Source organism: Ambystoma mexicanum, chromosome 2q, assembly GCF_040938575.1.
Source record: "Ambystoma mexicanum isolate Mex_15411 chromosome 2q, UKY_AmexF1_1, whole genome shotgun sequence".
NCBI lineage: Eukaryota > Metazoa > Chordata > Amphibia > Caudata > Ambystomatidae > Ambystoma > Ambystoma mexicanum.
This window is the reverse complement of record NC_090924.1, coordinates 943,213,846-943,226,381: the sequence shown is the minus strand read 5'-3', so window position 1 is coordinate 943,226,381 and position 12,536 is coordinate 943,213,846.

Here is a 12,536-nt window from a genome sequence, read left to right as displayed (position 1 = left end):
CAGAATGAATTACCACCTCATTGATTGCCAGAATCACCGGGGCATTACAGTAATTCCAGAGGCGTAATTCCGTTAATCCCCATTCCCATGGAGTCCCATGCTCCGGAGACAATGGTGGTGGCGGTTTTACCACCACTGTTGTTTCCGGAGCGGCAGGATTGTAATGAGGCCACTGTTTGCATTCCATGGACACCAGACTTCTCAAGATGATGCCGTGTTGAGGGATGAGAAGGGCCAATGGGTGGTAGTTTGGGGAAAATTGTCAGTACACGCCAATCTGCTGATGTCTGCGTATGCCCTGACATTAAAGTCCTTTCCTTTTTCCAATCTGTGCAACACCAATTTTAGCATTACATGGTATACCAAATGAAAGTGCAAGGGTACTGGAATGAGGTGGTAAACCCTATGCTGGACAGATGAGGGCCACCCGGGCACGTAACGTCCTCATCTGTGAGGGATATTTGTAGAATGAACACAAATGCCTCTTTGAGTAATGCACAGAGAACTCTCAACCCTGAGGCCTGAGATTACAACTACTACTCTTCTCGTCTTCTCATCTTTTCTAGGATTGATACGATTTATGTCTATATTGATCAGTCACATGACCTACTTGACTCTGATACTAGCTGACCACTCCTGTCACAGACAAACTTAAAAGCTCTGATATTGCTGTTCCCTGTTCCACCTCCCCACTCTAACATACACATACACACACACCTACCTCTGATCCCACTTCCGCCTTCCTGATGTTCTTCTCGGCCATGCCAGTCAGTCTCTGCTCACACTCCTGTGTGGCAGGGGTATTACAATTAGATTTAGAAAGACAGCTCTTTGCATTCACAGAAAAGTCTTTCTAAATCAGTCTTTTTTTCGATTTAAAAAAAAAGCTATTCACTTAGTACTGGCCCCACAGCACCCCAGAAGGAGATCTGATTTTGGCTAATCGTGGGGAGGGGATTGTGCAACTTTAAAATGCCTTTGTTGTATAAACCTCCTCTCCCCACTTACCAAAAGCAGCTCAGATCAGAACAAACACACAAACACACATTTGGGAATGTAGCTCAACTTTCAGAAAACTGTTTCAGACTTTATGATGTTGAATGTACATCCTCTCAGATGCTATGGGACAAGGTGAGGGCACAACAACCAAGGGAGTGGTGATAGAGAATGGCTCTAGGATGAAAAGACTTGATAGAGCATGTGGCACCAGTACAGGGAGACCCAAGCGCCTGCATTATTTATGATTCTTAATTGGACCAAATAGGATTTAAATGAAATTTATACAAGAAAAGATCATTTTCTACACAAAAGTAGTATGCTCTTTCTATAAACAGGGCAATAAAACAGAGAAATATTACCATATTATTTTAAAAGGAAGAATCTCTCTAAGCATATTGTAGCAATGAATCGGGACAAATGCCACAATGTGACACAAACCTGTTAATATGTCTGAAGCATTTAGAACTTTCTGTCTTAATACTGATCTACCCAAGTTGAACATTGGAATATATACAATTATTTCTTTTGTATGTCACCCACACCTGGGACTATGGTTAGCCTTATTTCAGGAGAACAGTTAAAATCTTCCACTGCTTCACTCGGTAACGGCAAGACGTCTGGTCCTGATGGCTTCTCAGCCGAAATTCATGAACGCACATGAGGCACATTTACTCCTCTTTTAACCAGATTGCTTAGTACATTTCTAGATCAGAATATCCTGTTAAGGTATATACATCAGACTTCAAAACCACTCATCCAAAGGGAAGGTAAACATCCACTTGAGAGGGATTACTATCGTCTGATTTCCATATTAAACAAAGACTTACAAATCCTTGCTAATATGCTAGCTGTAAGGGTCCAGATCCATATTAGCAGGATAATCCATGCTGGGCAAGTAGTCTTTATCATGCAGAGATCCTCAACAGATCAGTTGTGTCAATTAGCCAGTAAGATAGCTCAGAGGGTCAAGTGCTCACTGCTACAATCTGTGTGTGATCTGCAGGCTGCAGGAGTGAATCCTGGCAAAACCATCCCAACCTTTCAGCCTTCTGAGGTTGATACATGTGTAGCAACTTCAGTTGGGTGATAATAATTGTACGTAAATATTCTATTTAGAGCACTTTGGCAAAGGTGCCATATAAACTGCACATTATTATTGTTAGCTCATATGAATACTGTAGACTAAGGAAGGCGAGGCAACCCTGATCTCTATAGATCAGTGGTCTTCAAACCTTTTTGGCCTGGGCCCCCCTGAGCAAAGTTTGGGCAGGCCGGGTCCCCCCAAATGTGCCAGATGAACCTTTGCGCACCGTCACTGCACCCTACACCCAGTACAGACCCTGGCCTCTCCCCACCCTGCTCCCCCCATTATCCCAATGCGCCCGCCCATCATGCTCCCACCACAGTCCGATAATACAATCATACACACATCCATACACATATTTAAATAAAAAATAAATCATCATAAACGTACCTTCTGCAGCGGCCTGCGCGTGGTTGCTAAAATGTCCAGCTCCAGCTTGCTCTGCCCATATGTGCGAGGAGGCGCAGGAGCACCCTCTTGCACATATATACATGCAGTGCCCCAGCCAGCATTTCCAATGAGCTATGCAAGACTGGCGAAGCAAAACGCCCCCAGCGTTGCATGGCTCAGTGATCATGTGCGGCTGGGGAACTGAACTGTCAAAGGCAAACAGTGTTTCCCTTTGACAGTTCAGCCAGCCCAGGAGCACTCCCTCAGCTGGAAAAAGCAGCTGAGGGAGTGCTCAGTGTTTCACTGGGCTGGCTCCTTGGCTCCTCCATAATGGGTGAGGGGGCCAGTGGGTGGACGCCCACTCACCCATTATGGATGAGCTGCCAGACTTGGACTGGCCTATAGGGCAATAGGGCGATGACCGTACCTTAAAATGCAAAATGCTAGTGTAGGCCAGTCAAAATGTGCCACTTTTTGGCCAATGTGAGCCAGTTTGAGGAGTTACTTCACTATGCAGCTAGTTGTTTTTACCATTATTGCTGAATAAGCATTCTTTAAATATCACAATTTGTTTACATTTGAACAAAAAACACCCCCTTGGGTATTATTCAAACAGTCAGTGACTAAAGGACTAAATATCCATTTGCAACTGCTGGCCACTTTTTCATTGGTGCCTAAGACCATGTGAGCTGCCTGTACGCATTTTTTTTTTACACATTTCATGCTGGGCTCTCGCGCCCCCCCTGGGATGCGGCCGCGCCCCCATGGGGGGGGCGCACCCCACAGTTTGAATACCTCTGCTATAGATGAAGAAAATACTTCTGTTCCAGTCAAATGGCCTTTTCTAACTAGTCACTGAGAGAGTTGGGGTTTTATGACACCTTCATAACTTGGGCGAAATCCTATGTCACACTCCAGAGGCAAATATGAGGACAAGAGCATACTACCTCTGTGCCCTTTTCTCCCTCTGAGGGGACTAAACGGGGGTTTCCTTTGTTTCCTCTTCATTTCACCCAAGTTCTTGGCCTGTTGTATCTGAGTAGGTCCATCTATTGTGGACATTTGGCTGCTGAATGTAGAAAGCAGACTTCTTTTATATGCAGATGCTAACCTCATAACTTTGGCCCATCCCGCTGTGGCTTTGCCACACCTAGTAGCTACTAACCCAGATTATGGACTTCTCTCCGGGTGTAAAGTGAATTGGCAAAAAAACAGAGGGACTTCCACTTGGTTCTGAAAAAAAACATTATTAGATCTGTCCTCTGTTCCCTTGATACAGATCCCATCCAGCTTGATATACATATGGATATATGAATAGCTCCAATTTGGATTCCTTTTGGGAAGGAATTGAATGGGATATAAAGACTTGCAGTTCCCTCCTCTGTTCATTCTTGGATATACTTCCCCTCTTCATCTACCAACTCCGGTACCTATTTAATATGTTGCCCTTGGTGATTTATGCAACACATGTTAAGAGTATGTCAAGAGCCCTGCACACATTTCTTTAACAGGACGGAATACTCGTAATAGCAAGATGAAGGCTGCCTTAATGTCTCAGACATTACATTATACTATGGGGCTTCTAAACCCGTTCATATGGCTAGGTCATATATTGAGGGTGAGGAGAGGACTGCCTGGGCCAGATACAAGAGATTACATTTGGAACCCAAGTTGCCACACTGTGTCCAACTCTGTCCTATTGCATTCTAAATTGATCTGTTTTGCAGTTTATAAGAAAGAGGGTTATAAACTGAATGTCATGGCACCCTACGGCAAAATGGTCACATGTTGATTGAGAAGAGAAACCTCTATTGGACAGAATGGGACATACTAGGTACCCACTACTTAACAAATGTTTTGAAAATTATATATTTAAATCATAGCTTTCTTACCATGTGGATTATTGTTCCTACCTCAAACTGCATTTTTTAAGTACCTCCAGCTTCATCAATGCTTACCAACATTGTGAATAAAGGCTTTAAAGAATGGCCCAAAGGTTTCTTTGTATTACAAATATCTAGCAACATTTGCTGAGGTCTTAAAGGCTATTTCTATAATATAGTCAGTCCTACAAGTGAATGTCAATACACCCCCTACCACTGCTTAAAACTGCCTGAAAAAAACAAGATAGCTATATACATTCCTGATGATCCCATGGATGGATGTTGTGAGTCTACGGTCAAAAGGCTCTAGAGATGTGAATTTGTATCTAATCGTTTACAGGACATTTCACAGAGCTTACTAGTACCCCACTGGTTTGTCAAATGTGACAAAAGAGCTATGTGAATTCTGCTGTAGTGGTTGGTCTCTGTAGCAATTATATACTCGCTGCGGGATTTCTGTATGGTAGGATTCTTTTGGGAAGAAAATCTTTCAATTTATTACATTGGATGTATGTATCACTCCTAGATGTTCCCATGGGTCTATCTTTGTTTGGTTTACACAATCTTCAATGAAGCTTACAAACCAGCAAAAGAAGTGGGGATGTATGGCACTGGCAAATGTCAGAGAATAATTAGATAAGATATTTTCTCAGAGTGACTTGACCTCATGATCCATGTGGGTGCCTTTGAGTGTATACTTCTGAAGGGAATTATTGTGTAAAATGAAGCAGTGCCACTCTGGGAGAATGTCCTGCAATATTTTTGACATTGTGGTGAGGTCAAATAGACGACAAATACTACAGATAGCTATCCACAAAGCAATTGTTTTTTTGATTACTTATGTTTTGGCTTGGAAAATGCTGGACAGGTACATCGCTTATGGCTGACATAGTACTCGTTCTTTCTTTCCATTTGTGGTTTGAGGATGTATTGTAACTTAATAAAAATAGATTAATAAAGTGCCCATTGATTGGTGTGCCGCCAATGATCTTTGTCTGAATGCCAGCAAGACGGAGATCCTCCTCATTGGCACACCTTCACCATCCTTTCCCCTCACTCTATGGCCAGCCTCCCTTAGCCCTCCTCCTACCCCCACCTGTGAGGCTAAGAACCTCAGGGTCATCTTTGACTCCACCCTTTCCTTCTCCGCCCACATCTCTGAGGTCTCTAAAAAGTCAAATTTCCGACTGCACCTCCTCAGAGGTACTCTGCCTTTCCTCTCCTTCCCCCACACGCTCATGGTATCTCAAGCTCTGATTCTCTCTAGCTTGGACTACTGTAACAGCCTCTATCTAAATCTACCTGCCTCTACTCTCCGCCCTCTGCAACTAATCCAGAACAGGACTGCGAGACTTGTCCTTGGCCTCAAGCCCTGGGATCGTATCTCTCCAGCTCTGAAATCTCTCCACTGGCTCCCAGTGGATGCAAGGATTAAATTCAAAACCCTCTGCATTGTCAACAAGGCTTTCGGGGGCATGGGTCCAAAATACCTTCAGCTATCCCTCTGCAAATACCTCCCCTCTCGAGCTCTTCGCTCCTCTACCTCCAACTCCCTCAGGGTCAGTCGTTTTTCAAAGAAACGAGCTGGTGGTAGATCTCTGTCTTTGGCTGGGGCCTCCCTCTGGAACAGCCTCCCAGCCACTCTAAAACTTGAGGAGAACCATCTCCGGTTCCGGAAGCACCTGAAGACCTTCCTCTTTTCTTCTGCCTTCGCTCCCCCTCTCCCCTGCTGATCTGTTCTTTCTTGGCACCTTGCACCTGGCCACCTTCTGTCTTTTGGGCCCAGGTACCTGCTCATCCTGCCACCCTCCTGCACTGCCTCTGGGCCGCCCTTTGCACTGGGGTCTGTATCTGTACCCATACAGTCCACCTTTTTTCTTCCTGCACTTATCAGATCTACCATGTCTGCTGCCTTAAACCTAGCACTTGCAAATTGCTGGCTGCATTACCACTGTTTGTTGCCTTTATTATTTATATTTTGTTATTTATCTGTTTCTCCTCTGCTTCACACTTTCCACCTCTCCCCCTTGTTTGGGAGGATTCTCTGTTTAGGCTGAATTTCCTAACCTAGTGAGTCCCCCAGCAGCTTTGCTGGATTTCTGGAGTTTGTTTTTTTCATCCTGCCAAGAGTGAGACTCTTTTTCTCCCACTCTTGGACATGATTGTGGTTGATTTCTTTGAATGTTAATGTGTTCTATGGGATATGGGGTCTTTTACTCCATAGGGTCTCATGGGTTTTTCTATGTGTGTTACACAGCACCCTCCATGCCGTAACACTGAGGTGTCCTAGGTGACCCCCACCATAGACTCCATACCCTGGGACTGACTACTGTCTCCCAGGGCATGTAAAGTCATCATTGGGCCTCATTACAACCTGCCAGTCCGGGACCGTGCAAAATCCGTGATGGCGGTAAAAACGTTTCCGTGTCCGCAAGGGTGCGGAAAAACCGTCCGATTACACGCTGTCGGTCGCGCGCACCACACGGACTCGGAAACGTTGTTACCGCCGTCACGGAATACCCCACGGAAATGGAAATAACGAAGCCACAAGTGGCGCAAAACCCGTTTCCGCCTCCGCCGCCACGGACACGGAACCGGAAATACCATGATCGCCAAAACAGGAAACAGAGAGGCGGCCATCATATAAAAGCACAATCCATTGCCATCCAGAGCCAGCACAAGCACAATCCTGACTCTGAGAAGCCAAAAGGGACCACCAGCATGTCTGCCAGGATTCCTGCTCAGAGGCAGCGCAAACAGCGCTTCAGCGAGGCGGAGCTAACCGTCTTGGTGGAGCACATTGTGGACAATGCTGAGATGCTGTTCAGCGCCGACCAACGGCGTGCCACACAGCAGCGGAGGAAGGAGGTGTGGGCCGAAGCTGCACGCAAGTGCACCGCCGTGGGCGTGGCAGTGAGGAGCGTGAAGGACTGCCACAAGCGTTGGGACGACCTGAGGCTGAGGGTACGCAACCTCATTTCCACGCACCGCCAACGCAGCAGTGGGACAGTCGGAGGACCCCCTTCCCCACTGAGGCTGCAAGCATGGGAGGAGCGTTGCAGCAGCGTCCTCCACCTAGAGGGAATCCATGGGATTGGGCAGGCTGAGGCAGGAGTGAGCCCACCTGCAGATGCCGGTAAGTGCCCAAACATGAATGCCACATGTAAATATGCAGTTGTGAGTACTGGGCCAAAGGACCCATTAACAATCCCCCCCCCAGGCAGTGCATGTGTGGGCCAAAGGACCCATTAACAACCCCCCCCCAGGCAGTGCATGTGTGGGCCAAAGGACCCATTAACAACCCCCCCCCCAGGCAGTGCATGTGTGGGCCAAAGGACCCATTAACAACCCCCCCCCAGGCAGTGCATGTGTGGGCCAAAGGACCCATTAACAATCCTCCCCCCCCAGGCAGTGCATGTGTGGGCCAAAGGACCCATTAACAATCCCCCCGCCAGGCAGTGCATGTGTGGGACAAAGGACCCATTAACAATCCCCCCCCCAGGCAGTGCATGTGTGGGCCAAAGGACCCATTAACAATCCCCCCCCAGGCAGTGCATGTGTGGGCCAAAGGACCCATTAACAATCCCCCCCCCAGGCAGTGCATGTGTGGGCCAAAGGACCCATTAACAATCCCCCCCCCCAGGCAGTGCATGTGTGGGCCAAAGGACCCATTATGATCCGTATGGCAACCAATATCACTGAATGCAGACACCAGCAATCAGATGCATGTGACTAACACTATTCAATGTACAATCTTAATGACGCATGTGATGCACCCATCTGCCACCACAACAACACTAATTGCATGCCCTTTGTGTCCCCACAGCCGTTTCAAGTGACAGTGATACTGCACAACAGGCCAGCCAATCAGCATCGGCAAGTACACTAGCCACCGCCACCACACAGGAGGATGCTGCCGGCAGTTCTGCACCTCTGGCCACATTACCAGCCACTACAGATGTGCGGCACATCACCACCACCACCAACATCCCCACCGTCTCCACACTGGCTGAGTCCAGACAGGTGCCACGGGAACCTATCATGGCCACCCAACACAACACCGAAGGCAGCAGCACTGCAGAGGGGGCGGCCTGCAGTGATAACAGTGCCCCGCAAAAGCACTCGGAAACGGGGCCACAGGGGGAGATGCCCACATTGGAAGACCTGGGCTCCTTCCATGAGCTGGGGTTCAGCCCCACTTCACTGGGGAGTCCCATGAGGTTGCCCACCCCATCCATGGCCGAACTGAATGCCCGCATGCAGCGGATGGAGGACCAGCAGGCTACCCTCACCCAGCTGGTGGAGAGGCAGCTAGAGGAATCCAGGCTGCAGAGGGAGAGCTACAGCGCCTCAGTGCGTCGCCTGTCGAGGTCCATTGGACCCTTTGCGAGCACCATAGTGACCCTTGCACGCCATGTGCGGGAGGGCAATGACCACACCTCCAGGCTTGTGGAGGCCATGTTGGTTGGCCAACAGGCAAATCTGGCACGGATGCCCTCAATCCCTGATTCTGGCCAATCAAACACTACCACCCCATCCAGCTCCACTACTGCCAGTCCGAGGAGGCGCTCGAGTAGGCTAACGGGTCCCTTGGGCAAGGTTGCACAGAAGCGCACACGGAAGTGATGGCATGTGTGTGGGGCAGTGCAGGACACATGTGGACTACAAGGGTGTGAGAGGGGTGGGCACGTTTGGGTGGTGGGGTAGGTAGTTTTGGGGGTTTGGACAATGGGCTCTGGGTGGGGGTGGGCACGTTTGGGTGGTGGGGTAGGTAGTTTTGGTGGTTTGGACAATGGGCTCTGGGTGGGGGTGGGCACGTTTGGGTGGTGGGTGGCCCCGGGTGTACAGCTTCCCTAACCAATGCACCTTCTTCCCTGTTGTTATTACATCAATACATCACCATTTCAAATCAAGACATACATGTGTGGACATTGATCATTTATTTTGCAGTGCAACTATTAATTCATTGTCGTCACCATGTTTGTGCATTACTGTGAATGTGCTGTGACTCAAAAGTAAATGCGAATCAGGGCATCCCGTGCTCTCTGGCCATCATGTGCACCCCCAGGGGGAGGCGGTGCCATCCCATCCCCATCTCCATCCCCATCCCCATCCCCATCCCCATCTTCCTCATCTGCGTCTGGTGGCATTGGGATGTTCCTGCGCAGGCATAAATTGTGCAGCATGGCACATACCAGTGTGATTTTGCCCGTCTTCACTGGGCTGTACAGCAGTGATCCGCCAGATCTGCTCAGACAGCGGAAACGGGCCTTCAGCAGTCCAAATGTCCTCTCAATCATTCCACGTGTGTGGATATGTGCCCTATTGTATGCCTCTTCATGCCTGTTCCTTGGTCTCCGTACAGGTGTCATCATCCATGGCGTGAGTGCATATCCCGCATCACCTACATGTGATGTAGATGGGGGAACATGTCAGTGTTTGTGGCATCATGTCCTCATATGCTGCTGTGCATTCTTGTATCATCATTCATTCATGCATATGTACCATGCATTGTCTGGAGGTATGTTTTGGCCATCACGAGGAATGTCGCTGACTGCATATGGGCCTACACATTAACTTGCATGTTTGCTGTGCCCTGCGGGTGACATTTGATTGTGTGCATGTCATGGTGCAGTGCTGTCCACACATGGCAGAGTGACTCGACTGTACGGAAGTAGTAAATACACGTCGTATCATTTACACGCCTCTCGTGCTTTTTGGGGCAGTGTTTCAATTGAGGGTGGGTGTCTGCAGTGGCACAGGGTTCATGGGACAGTGACGGGATTGGCTGTGGCAGCATGTGCACGGGCACATTGTGGTGCCCTGTCATGTCTTCCTTCATGATGTTTGGCATCCGCTGTGTATTTGGTAGATGGAAGGGGGGTGATGCATGTGCGGTCACAGCGGCACACTCACAATGCCCATTGGCCTGGACACACACACACCACTCCGACAGGGTTATAGCATCGTCAGCTGTACTCACCCAATAGCCATGTGCTTTGTCCGGCATAGCGTTCCATGTACCGTGGCAACGTGGAATTCCGCAGTACCATTGAGTCATGTGATGAGCCTGGGAAACGTGCACAGCAGTGTGTAATCAGTTGCATGGCATCACAAACCATCTGGACATTCAAAGAGTGATACTGTTTCCTATTGCGGAACACCGCCTCAATTGCATGTGGTACTGTCAGCTCGACGTGGGTGCAGTCAACTGCGCCTATGCAATTTGGCATGCCTGCTATGGCATGGAAGGCCAACTTGGTGGCAATGACCTCGGGGAGGGTGCGGGGTAGGGCTATGTGTTCCGACACATGGCGCAACAGGGCATCCAGTACCTGTACCAGGATTTTTGAAAAACACGGTTGTGATATGCCGTGCAGCTCACCAACCGTGTGTTGATAGGTGCCAGTGCCAAGGAAATGCAGAACTGAGACAACCTTCAAGAGGGGGGGGGGATGGCGGTGGGGGTGTCAATTAGGCTGCTGATGTTGTCCTCAATCATGGCGGTGATGTGCATGATTGTTGCACGGTCCAGCCGGTATAGGGTGTGGATCTGTCCTGGGGTGAGGTTCCAGGGTGAGGCCCTGATGCGTGGTATTGGTGGCTGGCGGCGGGGTCGGGCTGGCTGGGCAATGGGGTTTGCCATAGCTGCAGGGTTGGCTGGTTGCCGCCTGCGCCTCCTCCGCCTACGCCTCCTCCTCTGCGCCATTACTGCCACCATGTGCAGTACTGCCTGTTGGTTGAGTAGGCCCAGTCCCAGTGCTACTAGCCCTGCTGCCTGCATGGTTCTGTGTTGTGTTGAGCTGGGTGTGGCCCTTTTGTAGGCTCCCAGTGGCCTGCTAGGTCCAGCTGGGCTGATTTGGTGCACCTGTGCCCTGATTCAGTTCAGCCGGCAGTGTATAACGCCATGTTCGCGGTGGCGGCGGTTCCGCCACCGTGATCACGGTATTTCCGCCATTTTTTTCCCAGTATTTCCGTGTCCGCGCTAGTTGTGATGCTCACGGTGTTTCGTGTTGCCGGTAACGGAGGGGTTTCCGTGCAGGCGGAATTAAGGGGAACCCTATTTCCGCGGTGGCGGTTTTTTTGGGTGGTGCTATTACCGGGGCCGCGGGTCATGATTGCGCGGACATGGAAACGGTGCCGGTATGGTTTTATCGGCAGTGTTATTTCCGGACCGGAGTACTTGTAATGAGGCCCATTGACTTTACTAGACCTAAATTTACTAACAGAACCAGTACAAACCATCCTATTGTGGACGTACTGGTAGGGTTAATTCGATTATCCCTGGGTCTGTTGTTTAAGGGGGCACTGTCCCGTCCCCCCTCGTCGAGTTTTGGCTGGTGGCAGTGGATACTACTTTTTATATTCAACCGCAAATATATTCATATGGGATTCTTCCCATTGTTCGAGGCTAATACTTTTTCACACTAGTCTCTAAAATACCGCCGGTTTATTTGTCTTAAATAAATCCACCGGTTGGTATTTTCTGCCAGAACTCGGTTTTTAAAATGGCGTATATGTTCGCCTCTGTAACTCCGAACCAAAGGTTGAGCCCTTTGTTCCACTTCCGGCAGGCTTCTGCACAGAAGCCCTCCAGAGTGGTGCCATTCTGTCTGGGTACCACAGGGGGGTGGGAGGGGGTTTATGCACCCTGGACTGAGTTGCCTTGCCAACTCAAGTCACACTCTGGTGTGATTGGCCCAAGTGGTGAGCCGCCCCGCTCACCACTTAGCATGTTTGATTGACAGCTAGGCTGAATGAATGGGGGTTTTCTGCATAAAAGCAGGGCTTTTGGGACTGGAACTTCAGAAGTCGCCACAGGACCTAAGAATCCGACGAGGGTAAAGCTGAGCCGACCTGCAGTGACGACACCTCCGGTGGAGCCCTGCTGAACCGACTCACCACTTCCCAACGACAGAGGAGATCTCCCTGCTGGAGAGTGTTGTTCCCCTGACTGGTGGGAACAACCAGTCCCTTGCTTTTTCTTTGCTTCCAGGACGTCTAGTGGTCGAATTGCCTGTGCTGAGCACCCCGGCAACCGGATAGCCACTAACCACTGTACCACGACCAAAAGGTGGTGCCTTGTGACGGAGCACTCCGCGGCTGGTCTCTTCCCTGGTGGTGCAACGATCTTCAACTTTTCCTCGACAACGAGATCCTCTCATCTTCTTGCAAATCCC